Source organism: Marmota monax, unplaced genomic scaffold, assembly GCF_021218885.2.
Source record: "Marmota monax isolate L192 unplaced genomic scaffold, Marmota_monax_Labrador192_F-V1.1 WCK01_AAM20220418_F8-fsc00223, whole genome shotgun sequence".
Classification (NCBI taxonomy): domain Eukaryota; kingdom Metazoa; phylum Chordata; class Mammalia; order Rodentia; family Sciuridae; genus Marmota; species Marmota monax.
Genome location: NW_026692990.1, coordinates 2,495,199 through 2,519,802, shown reverse-complemented (window position 1 = coordinate 2,519,802; position 24,604 = coordinate 2,495,199). Strand labels below are relative to the sequence as shown.

Genomic DNA, 24,604 nt, shown 5'->3' with positions numbered 1-24,604 from the left:
AGTGTATTTTATTTTATTTTACTTCCACATTTTCAAATAAAAACTTAAGGTTAAGAAAGCATGTACAAATATCCCATAAAATAATTGTTATTTAATCTATTTGAAGATGATATATTTATGCCAGAATTTTACATAAGAAAATAAACACCATGACTTATAAAACTTATTATAAAACTCCCTTTTAAAGTCAAATGACAGAAAATTCAAGTCCTGTGCATTGTTTTAAAGCCCAATAAGAAAGTTTCATGAGCCATCACTACTGATATTAAAGTTCTAACTATTTAAGATGGGAAAATAGGATGAATACACGTGTATTTCAGATGTCTCTTTTCTTATAAAAAGTTATCAACCTGTTAAAGTCACTCTCTACATGCCCCAAAAAATGATCTGAACAAAACCCAGTCCTGTCCCAGCTTATTTTTTAAAAATCATCTGACACCCAAATTTTGGGGACTATGTATTTTAACTATGAAACTAAAAAACTTTTAGAGGAATAAAATAAAGAAGAAAAAACAAGAACAAGGAGGGACGAGACCTTAAGAAAAGGTGGAGGATCGATGTGATTCATTTTTATTTGGTAACAAGGAAGTACAAGATAGGTCATTTGTAATTTGTTCAGTTGTCTGCCTTCTATACATCTGCATTCTGACCAGAAGAAACTTGGGGGGTTTCTGAAGGACATGAGGATATGATCTGCAGTTTCTATCCTCTTACAGTAGTTCTTCTTCATCTCAATAGTCTCAAAGCCAAACTTCCTGTAGAAATCAATTACTGGCTCATTGCTGATCCAAACATGTAAACAGATGTTGTCAAAAGTGCCATCATGCCTGGTGCAGTGGTGCATGCCTGTAATCCCAATGGCTTGGGAGGCTGGAATAGGAGGATCACAAGTTCAACCTCAGCAAAAGTAAGGAGGGAGGTAAGCAACTCAGTGAGACCCTGTCTCTATATAAAATACGAAATAGGGCTGGGGATGTGGCTCAGTGGTCCAGTGCCTGAGTTCAATGCCCAGTACTCCCCCCGCCAAAATAAGTGCCATCTTTTCCACAGATCTTTAAGGCATTATTTAACATTTTAGTTCCTATTCCTAGCTTTCGGTAATGTGCAAGACATCTCTTCTCTTCTGATCTCGTCTCTTCTGATCCTGTGAATGATCCACTCTGCAGCACACTGCACCTACAACAATATCATTGAAATAGGCAATTTTGATTGGCTGGTAAAGCTCTAGCACATCCTGTCATTAGAGCTTACTAGAAATATGACCTGGTTCAATCTCTTCAATTGTTTAATATTGTGTGGTCTTGCATCTCCCAGCTCCATCTGGCTACCTTTCACATCTCCTGCCTGCCAAAGCCATGCTTACCATGGCCTCCTGGAGCTGAGCTCTCTGTGCCCTCAGCCTGGAACACTCAACCTCACAAGCTGCCCCCTCATCTAGGGATGAAAGCTGAAAGGATGTCAGAGGCAGAGGCAAGGAAAGTGGAGCACAGCCTTGGGTCTCCAAGCAGGACGGGAGTATCTCCTGTTGCCACTGTGTGCCCCTGCTTCTACACATGTGCACTGGGGTGCCCACAGACTGTGTAATGGATATTTCTGACTCTGCCACTGTAAATGCCCTTAACTGGCATTAATCTTTCAAAGTTGTATAGAGTTTTATTAGTCTTACTATTTTATCTTAGTGATCTCTGCAGACTTCTGCTGCTGGTGTGTTAAGAGCCGCAGCCAAAGTGGCCCCAGAAAACTTCCAGCTGATTGGCTCCTCTGTGATGATGCTCATTGGGCATTTCCAGAACACCATCGGAGAGAGTTTTCCCAGTTTGCAGAATTTGATGATGAACTGGATGGTATGGCTCCAGTGGGGAGAGATGTGGAAACATTGCAATGGAGATTCCACCTGAAAAAGGTACAAGGCCTTTACTATTATGTTATGTGTTGTATGTATTATATTATGTGTGCACACTTGTGTTTTGTGTTGTATGTTTGTATGTGCGAATGTCCGTATATCATATATGACGAGCACTCATGAAAAAATGGATCCAAATATTTTTTTCTTATTCACATGATTTAAATGGTTTAATTTAAATTGGGTAAACAGCTGTTGAGGATTGTTTTAATATGTGAACAAAAAAGGAGGTTAACAGATCTGTTTGTTTACTTTCACCTTTCCTTTTCATTTGTTTACTTTCACCTTTCCTTTTCATTTGTTTACTTTCACCTTTCCTTTTCATTATATTTAATAATTCTGTTCAGGATAATGTAATTGTTCAGAAAATTGCTTTCTTTTAGTGCCTGCTGGAATGTTACATAATTTTTTCTTTAGCCATCATTGCCAGAATTCCTATCACCATCCCAGTGCCGGTGAAGACAAAGATAAAACCAAACGACAGCTTCTGCAATAGCTATCACTGAACTGCTCGCAGAACTTGCCTGGACTATGTATCACTTGTATGCATTGTGAACTCACTTGTATGCATTGTGAACTATCTGTTGGTGCAGCGATGTGTAATAGTGCTGGGGTATTTTTGCTGATGATGTCATCAGTGGTACAATTATTCCAAAAGGAGCCGTCAATTGGCTTGGTGTCGTGGCATTTTGTATCCTCCTCCCTTCTGCTTGTGATGGTCGTTCAGCTAAAATTTGGGGGCCAACAGAGGTGAGGCAAAGAACCTCACCCCCCCACACTGGTACAAAGGCCTATCCACAGGTGTGGCTGTATGCTGGACCCGTAGTCAATGACGGGTAAGATCCAATTGCAATGGTACCAACCTAAGACAGGAGGCTGACGCCTTGAGGTCAGCTCATCTGATGACAGGTAAGGACCATATGTACTATTGGACAACCTAAGACAGGCACAGTCCCTAAGCCACATGCTTGTTGTTTAATTAAACAGAGAGGGGGAGATGTTGAGAGCCGCAGCTAAAGCAGCCCCAGCAAACTTCCAGCTGATTGGCTCACCACGGCCCCAGCAAAGTTCCAGCTGATTGGCTCACCACGGCCCAAGCAAACTTCCAGCTGATTGGCTCCTCTGCGGTGATGCTCATTGGGCTGTTTCCCTGCCCTTTCAGACCACGGAGCTGCTCATTGGGGGGACTCTTTTGGCTCCGCCCACGCAACCCAGCCAATCTGCCTCAAGAGGGGGTACCTAAGGGTTCTGGTTGAGGTGCTCCCCGGAAGAGCTGGTGGTGGCAGTTGGGCTCTCGGGGAATTCCTGGAGAGCTCGCGTGGTGCAGCGTGCGTTCAAAAAATAAAGTTCGTTCCTGCTTGACAAGTGGCTCGTGAATTGTGCCCAGCCAGACTGCAGCACTGGTGAAAGTACAGGCTGCCAAGCAATTGCACTGGGTTCAGTGGCAGATTCAAACAGGCAGTTCCCTTATTTGGTTGACTTTTGTAAATGTGTCACATAAACACATGTAATCCATGTTACGATGAAAGATAATAGTGTCATAGTATTCAAGTTTGTCCCTATTAAAAAAAAAACAGCTTTTATAATTTTTCAAAATCTTCAAAAGTGCCCATTTTATGTTGCTCTGTGGTTTGTTCAATCTAAGTGATCTTTCAACTTACAGAAAGTCAACTTTGGCAATAAGCATTTTTTTCAAGTCCCTTTTTTCCTCCCCTGATGATGTAGTTTTCTAGATGAGATTTTGATATTATTTCATCAGCTACTTTTTATATCATAACCTGGCAATTTCTAAAACCAGTTAGGAAACACATATGTCTCCATGTCTTTTTTAAAGAATTATTTTTAACTATTTTATACTCAGAGTTGCTGTCCTTTCACTTTGTTTTAAAATAAGGTAGAACCAGGACAGTTCCTTATTGGATAAGCTTTGCCAGTCTATAAGGCACATTGTTGCTGCCCTTGCAAAGAAAAGTCCCAACTTTTAAAAATCTTTGTCTTTGGAACCAAGGTCAATTACTTGCAGTGTTTTGTTTTGTTTTGCTTCTCTTTCCATCTGAAATGTATGTGGTAGGTTTTCCTTCCATTAAAATAAAACTGTGTAGAAAAGGTTGATTTTTCTTAATATATTTTGGATTCCACTCAGAGAGAGACAGTATTCCTTTCTTGCCCAAACAAAGGGGGGGTTATCCAAAATAACAATCAGTTAAATGGAAGGGAAAATGTATTTTGTATTTAGTGTAGATAAAACATTATAAAGAAAACAGTTACATAGTCTTGTTAGTTCCAGCCAGTGTTTCCCAGTCCACATTTTACTGACTTGTTATTCTCTATCCTGGAACCACAGGAATGAGAGAGAAAGGGCCCAGAGCCACACTTCATATGGCTAAGGAAGGTACTGGGGTAAGAGACATGATGCAGTAAAATCAATTTGCCACCCATCTGGAACCTGCTGGTGGTAACACAGGATCAGATGGTGAAGGATGTTTGAACTCACTAGTTTGTCTGAATCTCTTAAACTAGCCTTCTCAAAATCCCAGCAATAAACTGGGCACAGTGGCACACACCTATAATCCCAGCAGCTTGGGAGGCTGAGGCAGAAGAATTGCAAGTTCAAAGCCAAAATCAGCAAAAGTGAGGCGCTAAGCAACTCAGTGAGACCCTGTCTCTAAATAAAATACAAAATAGGGCTGGGAATGTGGATCAGTGGTCAAGTTCCCCTGAGTTCAATCCTCAGTACTCAAAAAAAATCTCAGCATAAAACACTGTTTTTATTCAGTTTTTAAACAAGTTTGTATACATATTGAAGTTTACATCTCCATGTGCTGTTGCTCAGTGGTGCCACCAGTGTTTGTTAAGACTGGTCTCTGAAAGTTTTACAATGTCTACCAAGCCCTATACCTCATTACACTAAGTGCAAACATCCTTAATCTCTGTAATTAGTGGGAAGAAAAGAAGTTCTGTGACTGAAGCACACAATAGACAGGAGTGAAGAGATAACAGATGTAATTTTTTAAAAGGTAGGAATTTTTTAATACCTTTATTCTATTTATTCATTTATATGTGGTGCTGAGGATCGAACCCAGGGCCTCACTTGTGCTAGGTAAACACTCTACCACTGAGCTACCGCCCCAGCCCCACAGATGTAATTTTTAAAGATTTTCCTTACTTGGATAATACAAATCAGGACATGTTGGTGAAAGGCTGTTGTTGCTTTTATTCACAGTAGTTCAGAAGGAGCACACAAAACATTCTTCAGCATGCTTTTAGACCCAAAGGAGGGGGAAATGGAGTGTATTAGGAGCAGGAGGACTTGTTGAAGTCCAAGATGGAGTAGAATCCCCATGTGAGAAAAGATAATGCAATATTGTGGCTTTCAGGGATGTTTCGTGTTTATGTGTCCAAAAAACGGCATTCTCATGCCAAAAAAAGACACCTAGAAGTTTAAATGCATATCACCCCATGCATGGAAGTAGTATATTTCTCAAAATCAAAACTTTACAGGTGTGTATTAACGTCCATTCCACTTGTTCAAATTTTCAAATGTATGTAGGTTAAATACCATTGCTTAGAAATTTTTATCTGTCCAATCATTTCCTTAAGTCTTTTGGAAGTAATGTGTCTAAATCAAACTGATTTTACATTTAAATCATGATGCACATAGCAAGCCTACATTCCAGTCTCACCAGGGGTGTATGAAGTTAACTGTTATGCCTCATGCTCTCCAACTTTATTTGCTTACATATTTTAGTATCTTTTCCAGAGAATAGGATTCAAAGGGTTTCAACCTTGGTACAACAATCTGGTTCTGTGGATAATAATTTTCCCTTGTTAAAGCAAGTCACTGTAACAAGTTTCTCTTTAGACTAGTGATTGTGAGATATCATTCAAATAAACATGCCTTTGTCCTGTTCCCAGAACTCATCAGTACAATATTCTGATTTATTGTACCAATTTCCTAGGAAAGGCCTCATAACAGAGATGCTAAGAAGTCTGGTTTGGGGGAAAGTAAAGTCTGAGGAAGAATCCAAGCTCCAACACTTGTCTGTGGGTTTAGCAAAGTTACTGTATCTCTGCCTGCCTCAGTTTTGTGGTATATATCTGAGGGGTAGGAGTGTGAGAGGCATAGATAAGTTTTGAACCCTGGACAAAGACTGGAACATAGTTCCTATAATTCCATCTCCTCTGTTGGAATTGGGCTGTGAAACCTGCCACGGCTCCCTTCTCTCCATAGTATAGACAACATGAGTTCAGGGCCACAGCCTATCATAACCTTGCCATTAACCATGGGCCTATATAAGGAGCATATCTGTGAGAACAAAGGCACCAGGAACCCCCCAAATCTCCCTTAGTTTGGCAACACTCAGTGGAATGCTGTAGCCAGATCACATCACACAAGCTGACCCATAAATATGCAAGAATCTTGTAAAACATTTATGAAATTGTTAGCAGCTTTAATTCAGCAACAGCAGAGGTATTTATACCAAAAATGAGTTGACAATGCCACACACAGGAGTCATCCTCCCACGCTTACCAGAGCCAACATATCAATGAGACCACCAGTGTACTAGGATGGAATGAGGTTACTCCAGTCCAATTCTTTTGGTTTACACATTCGAGGCACACGCTTCACTTCATCCCTAAGTGAGTTGGGCTAAGAGTAGGTAAAACAATACATTGCAAATATGAATTAGCTCTCATAGTTCATGCAGTAGCCCACTCCCAAAATTAGAGTCTCCATCCTTTAAGTGGATATTATAGGAAATGATACAGCCTTGAGTGAGTTTAACCCATCTCAAGAACCAAAGTAGGTAGGCTTGTCAAAGTCCCTGGGAGGTTCCCAAGTCAGTAATAAACTGATCCTTGTCTCTCCGGTAATGATGTGGGACCAGAAATAATACCCTTGACAGAGCTAGGATAACTCAGTTATCCTATCCTAGCTAGGATAAAAACCTATAAAGAAAAATTATGCATCAAAAAATCCACTGGTATAATGGTTCAAGGTATGACAAATTTAATAACTCATAAACAAACTCCACATTCTGGCTTCTAACCTTACTGAATAGGCTTTTGTTCTTGATCTTGTTTTACCAAAATTTTAGCCATAGGCCTGGGTACCATCTGGACATAACATTCAATAGAAAATAAAGGCCTGACCCTTCCTGTGTGGGTCCTATTGTGAGCAAGGAAACTTTTCCTTAACACATAGCTTTTAGATTGCAGCTTTCCCATAGCTCATTTGAATCTGAAAATATTGATGTTCGTGGAATTTTTAATAAATCTCCATCATGTTCCACTCAGTAAAAATAGTTTATAAACTATTTTCTTCCATCCAGATTTAACCCTTGTTGAATAAGCAGAAATTCCATTTATGGTTTCATATTTGATTATTGCCCATCACTAATGTTTTATATTTAATTATGACTAGAAATATTTAAAAAAAAAACCTACATTATGTTCAGTCCACGGGCTCAGAGAAGGAAAAGATAGACATGATCCCTTCCCACAAGGAGCTCCTAGTCTCTGAGCAAAGATTGTGATAAGTGCTTTCTATTAAAGGAGGTCAATGAATGGACTCTTTCTGTACAGAACAGGAAAATAACCTGATTTCAGGCAAATATCCTAGGGGAAGATAAGTGTAACCCAAGAGCTGAAGGTAAATCTCAACTCAGCAGAAAAAATGGTAGGAAAAGCATCCCAGAAGTACATGTAAGGGTGTGTAAATCAGAGTGTGGGACATGTAATAAACAGAAAGAGGCTCAGATTGATTGGAATACAGAGGGTGCAATGCTGTTTGAAGATAATATATCAAATATAATGAATCTCATTAAATATGTATTGAGTTAATTACTTTTTTGTAATGACCCCAATTGGAAAACATTTTCTCAATTCTTAGGAAAGTACTGAGAAGATATCTATGAAGGCAGTGAATATGTGACATATATGTACCAAGTATTAGACAAATTGGTTCTGAGCCATGAATCACTGCAGGGATAGAACTTTGGCTCAATTTCCTTTATTATCTAACAGCATGACATGACAGCATGACATGACAGCATTTTCACAACTCAGTCATTTACAGATAATCATAAGAATCATTCACTTACATCACTTTTTGTAACAGCTTTATTGGAATACAATTCACACAACCTACAACTGACCATTTAACATTAACAATTCAATGATATTTAGTGTATTCACAAAATTGTAAAACCAACACCACAACCGAAGAACACTCTAATCATCCCCAGAAAAATCCCAAACAAATTAGCAGTCCTTTCTTATTTCCTCCTTTTTTCCCCAATCCCCATCTGTAGAGAATAACCAATCTAATTTCTGTCTATATAAATTTTCCTCTTCTGGAAATTGGACAAGGTGACACATACCTATAATCGTAGCAACATGGGAGGCTGAGGCAGGATGATCAAAAGTTCAAAGGCAGCCTCAGCAACTTACCAAGTCCCACAGCAAATGAGTCGCTCTCTCAAAAGGTGAGGATGTGGTTGTAGCTCAGTAGTAGAGTGCTTGCCTAGCACATGTGAGGCACTTGGTTTGAGTCTCATCACCACATGAAAATAAAAGAAAGTTATTGTACCCAACTATGACTTTTTATCTTAAAAAGCATTAAAACAAAACATGCTACGGATGTGACTCAGTTTTTAGGCACCCTAGGTTTTATTCCCCCAAAATTAAATAAATAAATTTGCATATTTTAAACTTTACACAAAAAAATGGTATTATACAACAGGTGGTATCTTTCTAAATGGCTTGAATTCCCAAAAGGTCTCCAAGTTTCATCCATGATTTCTTTTTATTGATGTTTAGTGGGATTCCATATGGATATACATTTATTTTTCAATTTGTCAGTCCAATGGGATTTCTATTATTTACCCTTTTGAAAATTAAACATAATTCTTGAACATGCATACACAAGTTTTTGTGGGGACATAAGTTTTCATTTTGGGGGGATATGTACCAAGAAGTGGAATTCTGGGCCACATGATGCTCTGTATTTAATTTCGTGGAACTGTTTCCAAAGTGACTGCATCATTTTACATTCCAACCAGCATCTTATGAGGGTTTCACTTTCTTCACATACTTAACCAACATGTTTTTTGGAAAACATCCTAGCAGGTATAAAGTGCTATCTCAACATGACTGACTCATAGACACATTTCCCTGAAGCTAATGATATGGAGCTCCTTTTCATGTGCTTATCAGCCATTTGGATATCTTCTCTGGACAAACTGTATTTAGATTCCTTGCCCATCTTCTAATTGGGTTTTCTTTTCTATTGAGTTGAGAGGTGAGTGAGTGTGTTTTATAGGTAGAAGTTCTTTATCACATATGATTTGCAAAACTTTTTTCTTATATTTTGGGTTGACGTTTCACTTTCTTGATGGTATTCTTTGAAGTATAAAAGTTCAAATTTTGGTGATGCCACATTATCTATTTTGCCTTGGGTTGTTTGTGCATCCATGTCACATCTAGTAAATTGTTGCCCAAACCAAGGTTTTTGAAGACTTATGTCTCTGTTTTCTTCCGATAATTTTAAAGTCTTACATTTAGGTCTGTAATTCATTTTAATTGTAGACAGTGTGACATACAGGTCTAAATTCATTCCTTTGTGTATGGACATCCAGGTTATGCCAGGACAATCCACTGAAAAGACTTTTCATCCTTGACAACAATAAGTTGACCACAGAAATACGGCTTTCAGAAAACTCCATTTTATGCCACTATCTAAAATTATGTCAGTACCACACTGTCTTGAATGCAGTAAATCTATAGTAGGTTTTCAAATCAGGGAGGGTGAATCTTGCAACTTTGTTGTGTTTCAAGACTGTTTTGGCTATTGTGGAAGCCTTTTTCCCCTACATTTTTATTAGGGCTTTAGAATTGTACATAATGGTGGTATTTGATGGTACATACTCGTACATGCACACAACAATATACTTTGGCCAATATCACTCCCCAAGCACTCCCTCCTTCCATCCCCACCTCCCACTCCTTGGTGCCTTTCCTGTACAGACCAAACTTTCATTTCCACCTTTCTTTTCCTTTTTCCTCTCTAGCTTCCGCATATAAGAGAAAACATAGCTCCTTTTATGGTTGGAGTTTGACTTACTTTGCTAAACATAATGTCTCTAGTTCCATCCATTTTCCTGCAAATGACATACTTTCACTTTTCTTTATGGCTTAATAATTAACTCCACTGAGTACACATACCACATTTTCTTTACCCATTCAACCATTGGACAACTAGGCTAGTTCAATAGTTTGGTTATTGTGAGTTGTGCTGCTATAAACATGGGTATGCACATACCACTGTAGTATGATTTTAATTCAGGAAAAATACCAAGGAGGGATATACTTGGGTCATACGGGATTTCCATGCCTAGTCTTTTCAGGGCCCGCCACTGTGATTTCCATAGTAGTCGCACTAATTTACAATCCCACCAACAGTGTAAAAGTGTTCCTTTTTCTCTACATCCTCTTTGCAGGAGACTTTCATTTCATTAGAATTATAGCACCATTTTGTTAATTTAGGGAGATAAGTAATTAGAATTTTGATAGGGATTGCAACGAGTCATAAGATCTCCTTGGGGAGTATAATTGACACTAATTGTAAGTTTTCTAGTCCATGCATGTGAGATCTGTGTACATACATGCATGCACACACACATGCCCCCAAGTGTGCACATATACACGTTAACAAACACACACACACACACACACACATTTGCACGTGCATGAAAACACACTCACTGGGTAGGTATGAGCATCTCCTTCTTGCTACTCTCCATTAATACCACGCCATGGAGAAAGGCACTGTGATCAGGACAAACTATGCATTCCCAGGACATACCGTTGGCCATGGAATTGCCAGGTCAAAGGATGCTTTCCTTACCAACATCAATGGAGGGCCTATTCTGTGCCTGACACTGTTCTAGGTGCTGGGGAGAAAGCAAAGAATATAGTGAACAACAGTCTCCCTCCACTGAGGGGGAGGTGGTAGAATTTAATGATCGATGCAGACACAGAGACCTGCAGCTGTCTTGTTGATTCACAGTTCTGTCAGTGGGGAGGGGAAGGAATGTCCCATTCGTGACATCCTAAGTACCACTCCCGGGGCAGGGGCTCCAGCTAGGAGGCTGGACTCTACACTAGGCACTCTACAAGAACAGGAATATGCAACTGGCGTGGCCCATTAGACAATATTAGGAGAAGTGAGATGGGAATGGAATCGTCCACTGAGCAGTGTCAGGGTCACAAAGGCAACACCCATTGGATGTACTGTCCGGGGTGGGGTGAGGGATAGAGATGAAAAGACTCATTAGAAACAGCCTAAAATTAGCACCAGGGACTGAAATGGAGCAACTTATATTCCACGCACGTATGACTAGGTCAAAGGAACCCCACTATTATGTATAATGATAATGCACCAATAAAAACAACTTTTAAAAGAAATAGGTTGAAACAGCCCCTTCTGGGAGAATCACAGACACTGGGGACACTGAGAAGGAACAGGCTGGATGAAACCTCCCTGCACTGAAATGTACCACTTTAGTGGCCCAGATGAAGCAGTACACTTTGGGAAACACCACTGGGGAAGGGAGCCCTGTATTTTAAAATAAACCATTCTGTGTCATGTGTATTGGGCTCCCCACCAAGCAGGAACCTCCACACATCCAGTCAGGGTGAGGCCTCTGCAGCCTCTCAGGTCACCATCATTCCATTTATGGGCCCAGCTACTTGGCTCTACAGATCTAGCCCTAGTGCAGCCAGGAACAAGGGTGAAGAGATAAGTGAATGGTCCCAGGGTGGAGCAGCAGGGCAGAAATTAAGGATGACACTAAAATCTATGTGGTTAATGTGATTGCCCATTCAGGACCTTCCAGGTTAGAGAACATGCATGGTCTGGGTGTCAGGGGTATTGTCCTAGTTTGGAAACATACAGCCCCAAAGGTGGGGCTTCAAATAGCAAAGTGGAGGTGGATTGGGAGAGTTCAGGATCCTGCCCTGGAACCTCAGTCGACTCACCTGTACAAAAGGCTTAAGGTATTACCAGGTCAGTAAGATCACTGGCTCATTGATAAATGCTGATTGGATCCCATTATATTGATCTGAAAGCCCAATATCAGTTTACAGACACACCAAGAAAACCATTCACAGTCAGAAATATGTTCCCCAGAATACCCATGGGTGCAGTTCAAAGAGGATTGGGTTCCTCCAGAACCAGTCCTGATTCCTCCAGGGAGACGGCAACCTGATCCATAAAAAGAAGTAAATGCTCAAATGATGTGTTTTTAGGCATTAGGCAGCAGAGATGTTGAGAGCATCTTGGTAATTAGGGCTTAGGTGGATTCTTAAGGGAACAAATTTATCACCAGGCATCAATTAAGCCCTGACTTTGTTGAAACATCTCCAGAAACACTGCAGGTATGAGACTGAGTCCTCAGGGAGTGGAGATCCACCAGGGGATCAGATATGAGCCAGTGTGTGTCTCCAAAGAAGATGAGGCCCACTAGCAAGGCCACATCAGCCTCAGTCCCAAAACAGCACAGCCTCCCAGCTGTGACTGCCCATGAATAAACAGTCCTACACCAGGGTTGCTCTCATGGTCTATGTGCGGGAATATATCTGCTCTGTCAACTTACACCAAGCTATGTGTAAGTACAGAGACCCTCACACCCCATTCCCTTTATACCTGATTTATGAATTGGGAGGAGGGGACAAGCATACTCAGAGGAGGACAGAAAGGACTGGGAGTGAGGGGTTGATGAGGGGGCGGGGTTGTACGGTCTGTGTCATATAGCCCTGGCACTCTGCGGCAAACACTTTCACCATCTCCCCTTTTAATCTTGAGTCATTCATGCTCAAAAGATCTGCAGAGGGCCATCTGTTCAGGGTTGAGGAGGGCAGAGGAAATCAGGGGGCTCCTGGATCCACATGCTCAAGAGTCAGAAGGGCACCATTCAGGGTGAACAGGATGCTGGGCAGGAGGTCCATTGTTGAGCTGGAGGCGGGTTCCCTGAAGCATCAGCTCTGCTATGACCACTAGAAGACCATTGTGGTTCGTTCACAGGGACACACTCAGCCTCTCCTTACCCAAAGAGTGATTCTGTGGCATAAGGGCATCTCAAGCCTGAGGGCAATGAGGGTTCATTTCCAGGATGGCACAAGACATCTTAACCTAGAACATATCCCCAATCTGGCAGGCACAGGACTCCAGGGTGCATCAGGCCTCGGTATATGTGAATCACTGCCCAGAAGCAGCCTCTGAGGGCAGAACCTGGGTCTTCATCCCCTGGAAAAGGATACTCAGGTGCTTGGACCAGGGCCCAGATGTAGGGGTTCATTCTCATTCTTCTCTATTTCTCTCTCGGTAGTAGGGATTCAACTCAGGGGCACTCAACCACTAATCCACAGCCTCAGCCCAATTTTTGTATTTTATTTACAGTGAGGGCTGAACTGAGTTGCATAGTGTCTTGAAAATTGCTGAGGCTGGCTTTGGACTCACAAAACTCCTGTCTCTGCCTCCCAAACTGCTGGGATTACAGGCATGCACCACCATGCCTGGCCCTCCTTTCTCTTTCATTCCACCCCTGTGTCTCACTCAGGAGACTGGGAGAAACCTGGCTGTGGCCCTATCTGGCATGGATCCTAGAAGGGGTGAACTTGTAGGTTTCTAAGGCCATCTAACACAACTCTGAGTTGTTTCAAGGTCCGCGTCCAGACTGGGAGGTCCCTGGCCCATTATAGGTTGTCAGTTGTCTGAGTCGTTTCAGGATGTCTGTGCAGGATGTGAGATCTGTTGAGCCCTGAGGGGCTTGTGTCCAGAGTGAAGGATCTCAGGGTTTTTTATAAATGTGTGTGCTGGTGTGTGAGGTGTGTGATCTGTTTTAGGTGCTGTGTCTACCATATACATTCTCTGCAGTTTTTGTTCTGCATGTCCAGAATTAGGGTTTGAGCTCTGCAGAGTAGCGATGTGCAAAATGTGATGCAACCCGACATTCCTCATCCTATGCTCATGAGATCATAGATGTTATCCAAAACAAGGGTGTCTGATCTTTTTTGATTCTGGATCCTGAATGTGACCTCTGTGACCCAATCATAAGTCTGTATCCCAGGGACTGAGGTTGCTGCAATTTTGAGGGGTTGACCATTTCCTGGTTTGCAAACTTTGGGCTTTGTGCACCAGGCTCTGACTTCTCTGAGATGTTGGTTACACATACCCTCATGCATGAGGTCTCTGTGTTTTCAGTACCAGTCCTCTCAGATGTGCATGTGCCTGCATACCAGGGTAGGGATCCAAGCTTTTGTGGATTTGTATGTCCAGGGTGGGAGGTCTGGGAGCTATTTGGGTTTTTAAGTCGTGAGTTATGAAGTTGTTGGCATGCAGTTGAGTCTATATTTCAGAACTGGACATCTCAGGGCTCTTCTGAGTCCCTGGCCTCATTCACTGAGCTGAGCAATCTAGGTTCAGTCAAGTGTGAGGTATTGTGTGTCCAAAGATTTGAGGTCTGTGAGTTGTGCTTTCCTGGATTGCGTTCTGGGTTCTGCGTGGCACTGGGATACTTGGGGTTTGGTGACTTATAGGGTGAGGTCCCTGAAGTAGCTGGAAGTTCATGTCCAAGGTGTGATGGTTCTGAGCTGAGGGAAGATCTGTGTCACAGAGACAAGCATGGTCTGCCTTTTGTTCTGTATTCCAGGGTCTCAAACACCTGAGCTATGAGCAGGTTCCACTCTGGGAAGAGAGACATTGTCACATTCCCAAGTTCAGACAGGAGGTTTTTGACCTCCTCCTGATGTTTCATTTTCACAACTGTCCAGAAACAGTGAGAGGTTATCCTGAGACTTCGTTCACTTCAGCTCCCCAAAGCCCACATTCCTTATCAAAATGTTCAGTTTAGTCAGCTTCCTTCAGACCCTGCCCTGGATTGAGAATCCTGCTGCTCTTTAGAAAGACAAGGCACCTCCTTCAGCCACAGCTGAGGAAATCTCAGTGACAAGGGAAAACGGGCCCCCCACCCAAATACGAACGGGACATACCCATCTTGTCCTGGGATATTATGGTCTGCTTCCTTCTAGGCCTCACGACACCCAGAAAGTAACCAAGGCAGAGGCACCGCTGCAGCTCATCACCCACACAATTAAGGGCCTGGATCCCAGGACACTGCTGGGTAAGAGAAGACACTAGCTCTTGGGAGCACCTTTGAACCTCTACGGGACTTTTACCTGAGAAGCACTGACGGCACTGTATCCAGACCCCTTTGGACCCTTCCTCCCATTGGACACATCTGAAATCAGAAGTTGGGGCTGGGGAAAAGAAAGGGACGCCGTGAAAGGCCATCTCTGGCCAGGGAAAGAGGATGGGCCCTACTGTCCAGCAGGAAATGCAGGATGAAAGTGCGCAGATCATTTACCAGAAATGTGGGTTGGGCCGATGATAGTGAACTATCCCATAAGATCACCTCCATCTCTAAGATACCCATGGTTTCATCGTATTAACTTCTGACTAACCACACGTTATACACTGCTACATGAGAGAGAGGTTCAGAGACAGAACTCTTGGTTCCTTCTCTGGTAACTTGGAACATGGTGACATGACAGGTTCCTGATAACGACCCAAGCCATTTCCACGTTGTGCACAATGGGATAACAAGGCAAGTGGAGAATGGGATGTTCTCTTCAAATGCCAGGATTAGTGTTTCAAGCCAATTGTACCAGAGCAGGAAGCTTTAGCCATTTTCCAAAACACCCTCTGTTGGAGGACAAGCAACCCCTTGCTTCTACCGCATGTGTTCCCAAACCTGCAGAGTATCGAGGACAGTGCCTCCAGGATCACAGACAAGAGCACCTTGTCTATCACATGCTGGGGAAACTTCCTTCTTAATGACAAGTGAGCTTTGGGGGACTCACCTTGCACCTTGGCCTCAGAGCACTATTCACTGTGGAGCCCAGCTGCCAGTCTCTGGAGGGGTGAAGTCTGGGGAAGCCTTCTCACCTGCAGGGTCAGGGAAAAGGGAGTCACACCCCATAACGTTTCTAACTTCTCTTATTCTCCAATTCCATAAGGCCAATGGGAACTTCATGGATGTGTGTTGAGCCTCCCTCTGTAACAGGCATGGGAATGGGCTCACTATTATTTAACAGTGAGATCCTTTGGGGGCAAGTCATCGGAGCACTGGGGGAGGTAGAAATCTTCTGCTTACTCTTGAAACACAAAAAAAAGGTTGAAAAATGAGAAAAAGGGATGAGGGAAACAAGTTCACACACACAGTTCAAAGCATCTCATAGTCACCCAACCACATTAATCACACTGCTCTCCTGAGTGTTTCCTAACGTGATGCGGTTTGTTTTCAACTTACCACTTCAAGGAATGACTTGAGGCTCCAAACTAGGGCCAAAATGCTGACTAAATTAAAATTTCTGGAAAGTCAGTGCGTGGGGTTTGAAACGAAACCGGGCAGCCTTGAGACTCAGATGACAGAACTATTTGGCAATAATTGTGCCTCAGACTGATGCAGCTGCTGCCACACAGCGACCTGGCCTGAGCACACTGAGGCCACTACCAGATGGGGGAAACTAGGACCCAACAGGGGTCTCAGTCCAGTGGGAAAGGACACACGACCCTTCCAGCGACAAACCCTGCGGATGGTCTTCTCTGAGCCAGGGCAGCTTGCAGAGCTAGGGTTCATCTGGTTACAGAATTGACAGAAATCCCTGCCCAGGGACCTGGGGATGTGACTCAGAGGTAGAGTTCCTGCTTCACATTTGTCTCCAATGATAGGGACGTCTACATCAGCCGCAGCAAAGAGAATGGGACCGTGGCCCTGGATGGGTACCTCCAGGAGGGCAATAACATACTCTTCGTAAGTGTTGAAGGCCTAAAGAACCTACTCTAGACCTCTTTCATAATGCAGCCTATGCTCTGTCACTGTAAGTGCAGCACAGGTTATAGTGCAGAATGGACTGAAGAGATGTCGAGATGAATGGGAGCCGTGGTATTCCCATAGCTATGGTGCTGCTGTCAGTGTCTGCCTTCACCATGGTCATGGCCTAGGCTGTCACGAGACACTGGTAACACCTTTGGAAGGCTTGCTGTCTTCTAGTGCTCCCAGTGAACTTCACATTTCTCTTACCCTCCTTCCCTGCTGTTGTCCCATAATCCTTCTCTCTCTCTGCACAACTAACACATGACTTAAAAGGCCTGATTCCCACCCAGAAGCTTGCTGTTCAAAATCTCCAAGTCATCATATTCTAATCAAAGTGTAAAGGTATAACTGGGAGGAAAGCTGAAGGAACCAAATGAAGAGTTTTGTGTTTCACTAAGACTGTCAACAGAAACTCACCTACTACCCAAGCCTGAAAACACCCATCACCGTGGGTGACAGCATTTTTCTTAGCTGGCACGCCATGAAGGCCAGCTGCAGGACATGAGACAAAGATATACATGGTACACACACAAATGCATATGTGACAGCATAATACCGATGCCTTAGGGAAACTGAAGAGGTGAGAAAGCTACTACCTGGTTTCTAAGATTATGATTTAAAAGATGATTTTAGCTGAAGAATTTAAAGAGCTATTTGCAAAGAACATATTGTGCGATAGTGGAAATGCCCACTCAGTGTCATCTAAAAAATTAACAACTGAAGGAACTAACTGAAAATCACAGAAGAATGGTATTTCTTTTCACAATAGCTAAGGTGAAGGAGAGGTAAAATTTGCTACAAGGTAGCAAAATCTGCTCCCATCAGTAAGTACTAAAAACCTTGTGATATTAAGGTAAGACTCATCAATCTCTAGCTACCCTAGTGGCTTCTTTGGTACCTTTCAGTGCTGTTAAAGGTCAGCTGGGTTGACTCTGACCAGGGTTATGACAAAGGGACCAAACCGACCCTTCAAAACCACTCTGGAAGGACAAAAGATAGTGCCTCCAAGGTGGCACCTGAACTCTCTCAGGTTACCTACCGGTCCTTTAGGTTTCTATTAACAGGCAAACCCTGAGAAAAGGAACTGCCTTCTGGGCCGGATGAGCATGAAATCAGCTCTGTTTCTGATTTACGAAAGACGAGAAGGCCTGGATTGTTTTTTTTTTTGTTTGTTTGTTTGTTTGTTTGTTTGTTTTTGGAAAGTCTCTAAACACAGAGCATGGCCTTTAATAAGTTAACAAATGATTTTTCAGAGACAGGGTAGGGAGGGGAAGAAATGCTACTGAATCAGAAATATTGAAATGGACAAGTGAGCTGCAGGTGCGAGTATCAAACAGAGTAACCAGAGTCCCCATGGAGAAGGAGACATTTTGACACAGATGAGAAGAGGAAGAAGATTCAGTCAAGCAGACACCTGGGGTCAGGGTTTTCCACGGGTCAGGCTTTTCCACACAGAGAGAACAGCTGGGAAGAGTGTCTGAGGCAGAGCTTGCCGAAACAGTGCAGACACACTGCAAGGACACCAGAGCAGCCTGGAGTGGGGAAGAGCTGAGCAGAAAGCTGAAAGTGTGAGGGTCAGAGGGCCAGGCTGCTGTGGGATGAAGAAGCTTCGGCTCTATCAGCCGGACAGTAAGGACAACAGAGGGTCACAGATACCCAGGCAAGGCAAGGTGTGGGGAAAGGAGAGAGGTGGGGCAAGAGAAATCAGCAAACAGGAGGGTTTGGGCAAAAAGCTAGGACCACAACCAGGTAAGGCTGAGAGAGCCCATGGGGACCTCACTGGCATCTTCATACTGTCCACAGCCTTGTCTCAAGGGACATCTGTGCTCTAGCCACAGTACCACATACTCAAATACCAGGCCCAAATTCACTCGGTAGTCCTCCTGCTGAACAGGGGTCTACTATGTGCACCGGACACTTGAGAAACTCTGGTGACGGACCAGAGCAATACTACTGGGAGGCTAGACTGGAGCCTGATGGACCAAGAGACTGCTCGACATATACTCACAATATTTGGAACCTCTTTCCTCAGATTTCCAGAATTGGACATGGGATGAAACCACGATCTTCCTTTCCACCCTGGTGGAAGACAATCCAAGCACAGGGGAACCCTTTGTTCATTGTCGTTTCTGCTGCAGAAATAACTGTAACTATAACAGCTATCCGTTTCTGTCCAAGTAACTTTGCTCAAAGTTCTTCAATCACTAAATAAGCAAGTTCTAAGCACTTGCTGGGCAAGGAGATGGGAAGGAGCATGCAGGGATGACATAGGCAGTACCGTTGCAGGCTGAGGACCCCCCCCCCCACTCTGGTGTGGTGGGAGAAGAACGATGCCAGAGTTTAAGCCACAGCACCCCACGAACATACAGAAGGGCAACTCACACTCACCTACAGGGTGTCTGGGAGGGTTTGCTCGGGCCACACTCACCAGGGAGGGGTCGGCGTAGCAGATAGGTACTCTGATTATCCACATCATAGAATGGGGAGAGCTGAAGAACAGAGCTAGACTTCCATCCTCAGTCCGGTGGGCCCCACATCACTATGCTTTGGTGTCTGGTTGACTCCAGGGCTGTGTTGAAGCCATTACAAACATTTCTTCTGGCACTGTTTGCCTCTGAATTCCTATTATCTGTCAGGGAATGAGATTAAACACAGTGAGACATAATTTGAGGGTGGAACTGAAGATTTCCTGCTGGAAGAGAAAGCCCTGTGCCACTGTAAGCTGAAGCCAACCTTTCCCACCAAAGAGACTCCAGGGCTGTCGGGTCACAGCGGCTCCTGGGAGGGCAGACACCGAGTGTCCTAGAACCCTCAGGGTGGCTTCACCTGATGGGGGCCCCTGTTTCTCAGATGCACGTGGTGTTGGAACAACAAGGACCATCCAATCACAGCACGGTATCTGCATCTCGGCAGGCAGCTCTGAAACCCAGACGGTTTTGCTGTACCTGGAAAGAGGCCTGGCTATAAAATTGGACAGAACTGGGATGTGAATCCCAGACCCAGGCTCTTCTGCATCAGCAACCCAACTTCTTACTGTTTGTCTCCCTTTGCTATGCAGAACCAAATGCTAGGGCCCCTGGGATTCTAGCTTACACTCCAGGCAGGATGAGGTTGGGAATGGTGGTGGTGGGACTGGTGCCATTTCCACCTTTTCTTATTTATTGTTCCCCTGTCCACAGCACACACTTCATTTCACGCTTAGGTGTGCTAAGTTAAGAGGAATCACACTGGGCTTCGGTGAACAAAATTCATGCTCGCGGTGTACTATGTTGCAGATAGAACCAGCTGTGGACCTGACTTCTCTAGTGGATGGTGTAAAACAGACACAGAATCTCATGTGGGAAGCGGATGGCATCCTTAGTAAAAGATAAATGACGAGTTGCATGCAAGCACTGCAGAGTCCCTTGGAGGGTCCCCGAGTCAAAGACTGATGACCTTGGCCTCCTGCTGACCCACACCCTGGCAAAGGGAGGACAGCTCGGCTAGTTTACTTTCTTTTTGTTCTTTTTAGTTATACAAGACAGCAGACTCCATTTTGAGATGTTTAAACAAGCATGGTATATATCTTATTCTAATTAAAATCCCAGTCTTGTGGATGGACACCATGTTGAGATTCACTGTGGTGTATTCACATATATACACATAGGAAAGTTATGTCAGACTCATTCCTCTGTCTCAGTTAGAATGCTTTGTCACTACAGAAAGCTCAGACTGTATCTAAGACGGAACCTGCCGTGGACCATCATTACACCAAAACAGTCGTTATCAAGGGCAGATCAAATCTTGTTTACTTAATTTCCTTGGTCAAGGAGGCTATAAAGTGACAGATTCTTTCCTTGTTTCTGCTACTTAACTCTCCACTGCAAGGGAGACCTCCAGCCTGCATCTCATCATGGTACAAAAATTATAGCCGCAACTGCAAATTCCAAAGGCAAATGCAACATTGGGTCCATATGAATGAAGGGGAGATCTTTGTGAATGTATGCTATTCTCTTCCTTGAAATCTTTTACACATATGCCTTTATTACTATTTACGTAGGTGTCACTATTCTTTAAGCTCATTTTTATCATATAATTAAGGCATACGACATGATGTTCTGCACTACATACACAGTGAAGTGATTACTGAGGTCGATCAAATTAAACTGTGGCCTTCCACACTTACCATTGTGTATTGTATTTCTCAGTAAAACTTGCCCCGGAAGCCCAGCTCTCAGACCTATTCCAATTAGTCAGTCGATCTGGGAAATCTATAAGGAATCTTCATCAAGTGCCAAGTCAGTAAGCTTTTCCAGCCATCTACTCCCTAGGTAAAACAGAAACTGCAGCTAGGCGTGATGGCAAACACCTGTAATCCCAGCAGCTGGTGAGGCTGAGGCAGGAGGATCATGAGTTAAAAGCCAGCCTCAGCAACTCAACCAGGCCTTAAGCAACTCACTGATGCCCTGTCTCTAAATAAAATGTAAAAGAAAACAAACAAACACCAAAACCAAAAGGTGGTGTCTTGGAGAAAAAGGTGTGCAGAGGGTGGGCGTGGACAGTTTCAGTTTGGGACATGCTGATCATTAACTGTTGTGGGAGTCAACCACAACGGTGACTCTGGGGAGCTGACCTAACCTCTCAGTGCCTAGCATGCCATTTCTGTGATTGGAGAATAATAAATAAGAATTAGAAAACATGACTTAATTAGTTTCATCTGTTTAGTGTAGGGGAATGTTCTCTTTTTATCCAGAAGCATCGTGGTGGTTATGGTCAGGTAGTCACCATGCAAAAATGGGAATCTCTCTACTTACCCACATATAGGCTTCGGGTGTGCTCACCACAGAGCATGTTTTGCAAATGCTGAAAGATAGGCAGGAAGGAAGGGAGGGGGGGAGAAAGGAAAAGTAAATAAATTGAATATAATCCGAGCTGACCACCACCTGCGTGGAGCATAATTGTCTGTCTCCTATGGAAGACTTAACCTCTCCTCCTCTCATCCTTCAAGCTCCTGATAATAGGCCCTCTCTCTCTCCAGCCGGTAGGGCACCGGCTTTGGGATCCACTTTCCCTACCACTCTTTTCTCTTGGAGGTCACGTCCACTGCCCCAGAGTTCACTGAGTGCAAAAATGTGACTGGTGGGTGGTTAGTTGGCTCAAGAGGTCTACAGTTTAGGAGGGAGGACTGATTCAGATATCTGGATCTGGAATGGGGTACTGAAGCCACAGACACTTGGATTTGCATCAGTGATACCCCAGTTATTCCCTGTGTAACTCTGGGCTGGTTATGAAACCTCTCTGTGGCCGTTACCTCACTTTACAAACATTTTTATTTGGTGCTGGGGATCCAACCTAGGGTCGCCAACCTGCTGGGCAAAACCTCTGTCACCTGAGCTCCAGCCCTCATTTGGGGCTGGGGACAAAGTTCAGTGGCAGAGGGCATTCCTAGGTGGCGCAAGTCCCTGGGTTCCATATCCAGCACTGGAACACAAAAAGACACCTCATCTATAAAATGAGGATGATGATCACAATCTGGGACAATTACTGATTTCTGCCTTCACCTACACCATGAGTATGCGACCATCTGGAAAGTATAAAATGCTGTTCATGGGTTAGTAACTTCCAGGGCAAAATGATCATCTCTTTCCATACATATGGATCTGCTTGGAAAGGCATGAAAGATGCCCTGCTTAGTTTGACCTTGTTGAACATCTCCTGACTCCTGATGCAAGTCATCGCGAAGAAATTCCAGCATGATTTCCTGCTCTGGGAAACGCTGACCACAAAGGACCACCCTTCCCCATGCGACTAAAGATATGAGGCCTGCACTCTGTCCACCCGGCCACCAGTCCCACACCACTCGGGTATGACACGCCCTCCTGACTCCTGGTCCACTGTCTGTCTCAAGGATGATGCGCTTAGATTTGGAAGTTTCTTCTCCTCGACTAGCTGGGCAGCGATAATCACTCCCCATTCAGTTTACAGAGAGCACCTCTGATCATATCAATAACCTCCGCCCCCGTTAAATCTCCCCCACTATAGCCTGTCTATTCCTCGCGAAACGCAAAGGCAAGAGCCACCCCGCCGCGACACTGGTATCCACATCCAGGGCCCTCTGCCTACTGCAGCAGCCCGAATGGGTTCCATGTCTTTGCGTGTGTGCGTGCGCACGCGCGTTCCTTCTCGGTGGGCTCCTTCCGCCCTTGCAAAAACAGCTAGTGAAAAAAACCCAAATCACAGAGCGGGTATCCGGTCTCGCGCGCTCCAGACCAGAACGAGCCAGCCCGTCCCCGAGCAGGTGGCCTCCCGTGACCCCCTCGCCGGTTCCCACGAGCCCCGCCTGTGACGTCACCTCCGCTGCCCGGAATCTCTTCCCACGGCCTCGGCGAGCATCGCCAAGTCCCGGACCCGCGCTCTCGAGGTCGCGAGGGCCCGCGGCGGTGCGCTGCCCGGACGGCGGGCGGCCTCGACGCCGCCGCTCCGCGGGGCCGAGAGGGAACGCGCGGGCCCCGACCCCCTACCCTGCCGCTCCGCGGAGCAACCCGGGGCCGTCCCCTTCCCGACTCGCACTGCAGCTGCCACAGCGAACCCAGGTCCCCGTTCTCCTCCTCCCAGGCGTCCCTGCCCTCTGACGCACGCCAGGCCCACAGACCCCGCCTTCCCTGGCGCGGCCTCTCTAGCCTCCGGAGGGCGGCTCCTCTCGGTGATCTTAACCCTTTCCTTCCAAGCGCCGCGGTGCGTTACCAGGGCTGAGGAGAGCTGGCGGCGCGCCGGCGAGCAGACGCCCGGACCCGCTCCGGAGAAAGACCGCGCGTGAGACAGCCCGAGTGACACCGAGACCTAAGGAGCCCCAGCGACAGAGATAGAGAGAAGCGGGTGGGAGAGAGGCTCGGAGAGACGGAGAGCGTGGGAGCCACAGAGAGACAGGGAGAGACTGAGAGAGACTGGGAGGCGAGGGGGCTGGGAGAGAGACAGACGCAGAGGGAGCCGGAGACCCCGAGAGACGGAGAGAGAGGGAGGCCGAGGGGGAGAGACAGAGTCTCCCTGGCACCGGCTGGGTGAGAGAAGGAGAAGAGAAGGGGGTGGGGGAGAGACTCAGAGAGAACCTCCTGGACCAGGCCAGGTGCGCCTGTGGGTCCTGGGACCGGAGTCCTCCTTTGGCCAGCCGTGAAGGGCGCTTTCCGAGGGGACCGTTGTTTTTCTCAGACGCCCCATCTCGTCCTTATCAGAATGGCGGGTGGGCAGTCTGCGTGTGGCGTATTTCTCTTTCTCTAGCTGGGGCCCGGCGTTTTGAAGCCGAGAAATAGGACTGAAACTTCCTGTGGGCATCCTTAAGCAGCTGGGTGCTCGAATCCGTGTTCAACAGGTTCAGAAATAACCTGTTTCCTCGGTATCGCCTCCCACTCCGCCTCATCTCCCACCCCACCATAGGAGACAAAAATCTCTGAAGTGATTTCAAGGAAGGCGACATTTCCCAAATGGAAACGTCAGAGAAAGTCTTCCCAGGATGCGTGAGAGCCAGAGGGCTCAGGATGTGACTTAGAAGCAGGCAGGCTCTTAGTAGGCTCTGTGATTCCTGCATTCGCATGCAAGTGTTTGGACCTTTTCCATCAAATCACTATGCGAGCTGCAGTGTGTGATGTTCAGAGAGGGAGGGCATCTTTGGTCGTCCCGTTGGCTGCAGTGCAGCCGATCCTGGGCAGTTGACCTGGGTGGGATCAGAAATTTGGTGTCATGATAGGCTGACAGATTTCCACTGGCACTTCCCTTGCGGTTTCCCTAG

At 45.0% G+C, this 24,604-nt stretch overlaps 1 protein-coding gene and 1 long non-coding RNA gene across 18 annotated transcripts in view; one reads left to right on the top strand and one right to left on the bottom strand.

Moving 5' to 3' along the window:
* Positions 1–549: 549 nt before the first annotated feature.
* Positions 550–23,428, bottom strand: LOC124098027 (uncharacterized). 10 transcript variants are annotated; one of them, XR_009227541.1, is made up of 11 exons: positions 23,174–23,428; positions 21,636–21,684; positions 21,008–21,148; positions 19,576–19,787; positions 19,271–19,471; positions 18,851–18,974; positions 10,670–15,911; positions 8,357–8,458; positions 6,435–6,554; positions 1,667–1,894; positions 550–1,176 (listed from the first exon to the last, which is right to left on the bottom strand). It is a non-coding gene; the product is annotated as an uncharacterized LOC124098027 (long non-coding RNA). The 10 variants fall into 10 exon arrangements; XR_009227540.1 differs by lacking the exon at positions 19,576–19,787 and having other exon boundaries at positions 10,670–15,223; positions 15,827–15,911; XR_009227545.1 differs by lacking the exon at positions 19,576–19,787 and having other exon boundaries at positions 10,670–10,857; positions 15,827–15,911.
* Positions 23,076–24,604, top strand: part of LOC124098026 (protein FAM156A/FAM156B-like) — an 18,603-nt gene continuing 17,074 nt past the window's right edge. For 3 of the 8 annotated variants that reach the window (XR_009227534.1, XR_009227535.1, XM_046452558.2), the window contains exon 1: positions 23,481–23,879. The gene's annotated coding sequence lies outside the window, so the exon portion shown is untranslated. Of the gene's footprint in view, positions 23,415–23,479; positions 23,880–24,604 lie in introns of those variants that run through there. The other 5 variants (XM_058582054.1, XM_046452555.2, XM_046452557.2 and 2 more) reach the window with 4 other exon arrangements.